Source organism: Cibotium barometz, chromosome 46 (assembly GCF_041138505.1).
Source record: "Cibotium barometz isolate CiBa-2024 chromosome 46, ASM4113850v1, whole genome shotgun sequence".
Lineage (NCBI taxonomy): Eukaryota > Viridiplantae > Streptophyta > Polypodiopsida > Cyatheales > Cibotiaceae > Cibotium > Cibotium barometz.
This window is the reverse complement of record NC_141091.1, coordinates 30,368,265-30,374,877: the sequence shown is the minus strand read 5'-3', so window position 1 is coordinate 30,374,877 and position 6,613 is coordinate 30,368,265.

Sequence of the window (6,613 nt, the reverse complement as noted above, 5' to 3'; positions counted from 1 at the left end):
GGATTAATGGACATTTTTAATCAATTTTAAGAGAAATTTTAGTTAAATTTATTTTTATGCATAAGAAAAATTTAAATGATAAAAGAGGAATTTGCATCATATTTGGAATTCAATCATTTAAATGGAAAAAGTGGAATTCTTGTCATATTAAGATTAATGGATATTGTATTTAATTTTTAAGAGAAAATTTAGTTAAAATTATTTTATGCATGAATAAATTTAAATGATGAAAGAGGAATTCCCGTCATATTTGGAATTCAATCATTTAAATGGAAAAAGAGGAATTCTTGGTATATTTGGAATATTAAATATTTTTATTTAATTTAAAGAGGAATTTTGGATAGATTTATTTTATGATAAAAGAGGAATTCCTATGACATTTGGATTGCACTCAATAAATGAGAAAAAGAGGAAATTTTAAGCTTATGGATAAATGTATTTAATTAAAAGAAGAATTTTTATGATATTAAAGTAGAGAAAGATTGAATTAATTTTTAATGACAAAAGAGAAATTTTCACCATAACTCCACCTAGGGAATTAAGGTTGAGAAATTAAATGGTAGAAAGAATATCTCTAGATATTTTATTTGGTTAAATTACTAAATTGGTATTTATCCAAAAATAGATATTTATCTGAAAAAAATCCTTGTTAAAACTAAACTGAATGATTTTGGTTAGACTACGAGAGGGACGAATAGTAAACCTACTTGTCTATCTCTCGGTATGAATCAAGCACCAATTCAAGTTCCTAAATACAAAGAATAGACCACCGTTGAATTAAACTAGTTTTCCTTTGACCAAAATCACTAAGAATCTAGTTGGACAATTAGTCAAATTGGGTAGATTACCAAGGATTCTCATTATGAAATTGGGAAATTAAGGAAAAAGGGGTTTTGTGGAACCAATCTCAAACTGGGAATTTTACTTGCATAGAACCTCTGTTTTTCATTTAAAGGACTGTTTTACGCCAGAATGCTAGAGGAAGCATTTGGCATGTGTTTTACTAAGAGGAGGTTTGTTTTGCAATAGCTGGCCGAGGAGTAGTCGAGGGACATTACTCGCGGCAAAGCCTGCCGAGGTCTCGACCAGCCTCAGTACGGTTAAATTGGTGCGCTTCTGGTACGATGGGCGAGGCCCGACGAAGCGGTCTCCCTGAGTGAAGTGCTAGGACACCTAAGGAGGATCCTAGAGGGTTCTGACCAGGTGATGCACGGGCTCACGGTTGCTAGGACACCCATGCGTGTGTCGAGGAAGATTCGGATGGACTAAAGAGAAAGATTTTTGTGAATCAAATTTTGATATTGGATCTCATTGGTTGGCCAGCTGGTCTTCAACGGAGAGTCCAGATGACATATTTTGTAACACAAAGGATTCAGAATTTTGGAGGATGATGATCAGTCATATTATGATTTCTATTGAAGGATTGTTTTAAAGACAATCGAATCTGTTATAAATGACAATTTCATATCGGGTGTGTATGTGAAATGCCTACCTTAATTTTTGCATGAAACGCCGGCTAGGGAGCTTGGAAACTCTTTTCCTCGGTACCCAGGCAAAACACAACCAAATCTTTATAAAGGAATCCCACCAATACAGTGGTCGGGTGGTTGGCTAGAACCCATGGGCCGGAGGCTGGATCGGAGGATTCCTGTGATACCATTAAGATAGGATTAGTTGCGTTAGTTAGATTAAGTCCTGAAAGAAGAGTCACATTAGGGCCAAAAACGGCTAGAAAAGGGCTGTTTGTTAATCTAAGGATTAAGAAATTGTCCAATTGTGAATTGACACGTATACAAAAGTATGGCATTCTTGTCTCCTCTAAATGTCTTCTTAACAGTACTATTTTAGTGGCGAACGGCTAAAACGACTTAATTTAGACGTTTATGATGGCCAACATTAAAGTTTGGGTCCAAAATAGTGACATTTTGTTCCATTTTATATTTCAAAAAATCAAGCAGGAAGATACGAAATCTTCTCTTTTCAGGCTCTGAAAACAACGCTATTAATGACAAATCACCAAATTTTTTCAAACGTCTACTTTCCACCTTCCCTCCATTTTGGTATGGCTCATTCCCTTTTCCACCTTCCCTCCATTTTGGCATATGGCTTATTCTCCTTTCTTTGCATTTTCAAAAGACTCACTATTTTTCTCTCATCTGTGAGCTTCTATGGCGTCCTCACGTCGTCCTTCTCATAATATAACTTCTTATGATTTTTATAACACCAGAGAGGATGGTGTTTGGAAACCCATGTCTTTTCGTGTGAATGATTGGGTAACAATGCTTCCCTCTTGCAAAGGTGCCCACAGGGTGAAAAGAACCAAGCGAAATGAAGTGAAATCCCATTGGAAAGGTCGTGTTCTTGCCTTCAAAGTGATCGACAATGGTTGGCTTGCAAAAGTTCAACATGTCTACATGGCCAAAGACATGGTGTTGAACTTGGATAAATATCCAATTCTCCATTCTTACTGTAATTTAACAAAACTTTATCTATTTGATACAACACAATATTTCTCCTTCTGATATATTTGTTGTTTGTTTAATTTTTGTTATCTTTCCAACAGCTGTGGAGTGGCAGTCTGTTGAGAGCTTAAGTGGCACATTCAAAGCAATTCACAAGGGGATTGCAGATGTAATGTATGCAGACAAACCACCTTCATTTTACAAATCAGTGGATATATTTGTGTATTTTGCAGAATACAGGGTTCCATCAAGAGAAGGTGTACATACCTATTCCCACATTAATGTCACTCGAATGGGAAGTTCCTGATCCAAATACCATAACAAGCTTCAAATCCAAAATCAAAGATGATATTCTTAAAGCTATGTCTCCTGGAAGGATTTCAAGAAGGATAAAAATTCAATGGTTCTTGCCTATACATGTCTTTGTGGCATGTTTCAATACAATGGAATTGGAGAGGACAAGAACGATGTGGCTTAATAGAAGACTATCTATGACTGATGGAGGAAACTTTTCATATCTCGACACTGTACTTGGAGAAGGATCGAGTACCAAGGAAACTTTTCATATTGACGACAATATCAGTTGTAGAGTCGTCAATCCCTAGTTTTGGGCTATGACTATAGGAGATGGAAAAGCAAGCTTGGTAGTTGGGTCCCTTTGGATTCTGAAGAGAATTGTCCAGAGTTTGAATTTAACATCATAGTCCATCCATTCATAGATCCTAGGAGCCTTATAGTAACATCAAACTGGAGACTACAACATGTAAGAGAGTCGCTTGAGTTTCTGGATGAAACATCACCTGAATATAGATTCAAAGTAGATGATATTGTTGTCAGTACAAAAGTTTCAAGATATCCGACCTATTCATAAGCTCATTCAAAAATCTTACCCTTTCTTGAGCATTAGACATGTCAAATCCTAGAAGGGTAGTAACATGATCTCTTACAAGTTTTAACCTTTTTTTCCTTTGTCCAGATCTCTCTGTCAAGTTAACTATATCTCGCATTCGTTTTACTCGTACTCTTAACCCTATTGGAGTTTCTTTTAAGGTTTTCAATTGATCATTTTCTTGTTTCAAAGACACTATTTTGTTTTCAAGTTCTATAATTTTTGTTGCATTCAAAGATAAAGTATTTTGAAGATATGTAATATATTCTGCATGTGATTGAGATAGTCTTGAACTATAACCAAGTAAGCCATCCACCCCATCACCAACAAATCTAATCAAATCATGTGGTGTGTGAAAAGAAGGATACCGTCCTGTTTTGGGATCCGGTGGATATAGACTTCAACACTATATTCGTGAGTTTGGGAATTTCCCAACTCCCATTTTTTGAATACTAAAAAGGTGGGACCTGGATAACATGCCTATAAGTTTCTCAAAACCATATCATGTGACCTATTGTTGGAAAGCACTTGGAAAATGGAATCTAGTGAGCTATAGAGCGCTCAATTTGGAGTAACGGTGTTCAAGTTATGATTAATCCAAAGATTTGACCACGTGTCCCAAACTACTGGGAAATTCCCATATTCCCCAATATGGTGTTCTTCCATCTGTCCATAGGTCAATATGCTTCTTTCGTTCGTTGTTGCGAAGATGTTGAGCTTCATTCGCACATGAAAGGGGTCTTTGGTAGACACTCCGTGTAGTTGCATACTCTTGGTTGAGCTTGATATTCAAATGAAACTTATGATTAGATGTATCACTCATTACTAACAGAGCTAAAAATATTAGCAGAGCTATTAGAAGATGAGAGACGCAGAAGAATGAGAATGAGATGTAGCTTGTGAAATTCTTAGAGAAGCAGAGGAGTGAAAATTTTTGGAGAATGGATGAGAGCGCGTTCGGAGGGAATGGTCATTCAAAAGTAAGAGAAATAAGTATTTGCCGCGAAGTCACTAAAAGAGGACAAATTTCGAGACCGAGCCATTAAAGAGTAGCATGAAAACGATATATTTTTTTAGATTTTAAAATATACACTTAGATACATGTTCAATCACATAGATACGCTTTAAATATCCAAAACGACCAAATTTGGAGCCATTTTGACCGTCAACGTTCTACTAATTAGCAAGTTAGCGAATTCCTTACACAGCCCATTTTGAGACGTTTTTGGCCCTAATGAGACCCTTGTTCTATGGGAGGGAATTAGCGGCGGCTGTGCCTCGTTCTCGGGGGGGTCACTCGTATAAATATGTAAGTATCACGTGGGTTCAACAGAAGGACATTTTAAATATTTAAAACTTACAGAAATATATTTACAGAGGGGATTTATTTATTGTATTTTAAAAAATTTCTTTACAGATTTGAATAGGAAAGGATACATTATATTCACTAAAAAATTCACAGATAAGGGACTTTTTAAATAGGCCTTGAACGCACGTGATATAGAGGATTTATATATAGTGACCCCCCCGAGGCCTCGTTAAAGGAGGAAAAAAGCGGTGATTCTATGGACCAAGTGCAAGTCTCTTCTTTGATCTGACCATGTGACTTCGGTTCGGTCGGATCAGTTTGAATAGTTAAGACTTTGACTCGTTAGACTAATTCTCCCATTCGAAGATTTTTCCATGGTGAAATCGCCTGTGCCTTCCGGGCGAGGGAAGTTTTTTCGGGCGAGGGAAGTTTTTTCGCGCGAGGGAAGTTTTTCCGGGCGAGGGAAGTTTTTTCGGGCGAGGGAAGTTTTTTCGAGTGAGGCCCCGAGTGTGGATCCCCGCCCCGTGCGAGAGGCTGACGCTGCTTCCGCCGCCAGCACCCTCGGAGGGGGTAGGGGTCTCACACAAATGACTACTTATAACTCATGAACATTTTTTAATACTCGTTGTTTATACTACATACTCTTTACCAATTAAAATTAAAAAACCTTTCAACATGATATAACAAAGATGTTACGCAATATAATACAAAAGCATATCATACATGTCCAACAAGCTATAAAAATAAAGAGCGTACCTCAAAAAAAAGATAAACAAGACATGTATCACCATTAGCAAGGGCCACTGCAGCCTAACAGAGGACTCATAGTCCAAACTACACTCTGTAAAAAACAAGTCATTTCAAATAAGAAGCTTACACCAACAAGGGAGTAACATAACCCATTGAAGGATGAAACTCCAATGGCTTACACTTCAAAAAAAAAAGAGATAACGAAAGACAAAAGGACCGATGTTGCCCAATAGTAAGACAAAGGGCCCAATCAATTATGTTTGCTTTTCTATGCTGAGTGACGTAGCACAAGAAAGAACCACAACTATCCAATACTAGGACAAATGGTCCAGTCACTCACATACACAATAATATTGCTCTATATAGTAAGAACTAGCACCATCCAATAAAGGTCTGTAATAGTCGAAGCTAAAGTGTAAAGTAATCCCCAAGTCTGAACTAAAGTGTGCACAAATAACATACTAATGTAAACCACTCAACTACCCAATAGTAGGACAAATGGTCCAATCACTCACATTCACAAGCTGTATGGGGTTACTATAAAATCTGCAAGTTATAAATATAAGAACAAGATTCAGATGACGTATTACACACTAATCTTGTTAAAAAAAACATTTTTACCATTTATACCTCATACTCTTCACGCCAATTAAAATTAAAAAAACTTTTCAACATGTTATAACCAAGATGTAATTCAATATAATACAAAAGCATATCATACATGTCCAACAACCTATAAAAAATAAGAAGGTACCTTTAAAAAAAAGATAAACAAGACATGAATCACCACTAGTAGCAAGGGCCACTACTATAGCCCAACAAAGGACTCATAGTGCAAACTGCACTCTGTAAAAAACAAGTCATATCAAACAAGAAACTTACACCAAGGGCATAGCATAGCCCATTGCAGGATCAATACTCCAATGATTTACACTTCAAAACAAAATAGAGATAGTGAAAGGCAAAAGGACCAATGCTGCCAAATAGTAGAACAAATAGTGAAAGGCAAAAGGACCAATGCTGCTAAATAGTAGAACAAATAGTGAAAGGCAAAAGGACCAATGCTGCCAAATAGTAGAACAAATAGTCCAATCAATCATGTTGGCTTTTTCTATTGTGAGTGATGGCACAAGAAAGGACCACAACTACCCAATAGTAGGACAAATGGTCCAATCACTCACATACGCAATAATATATAGCTCT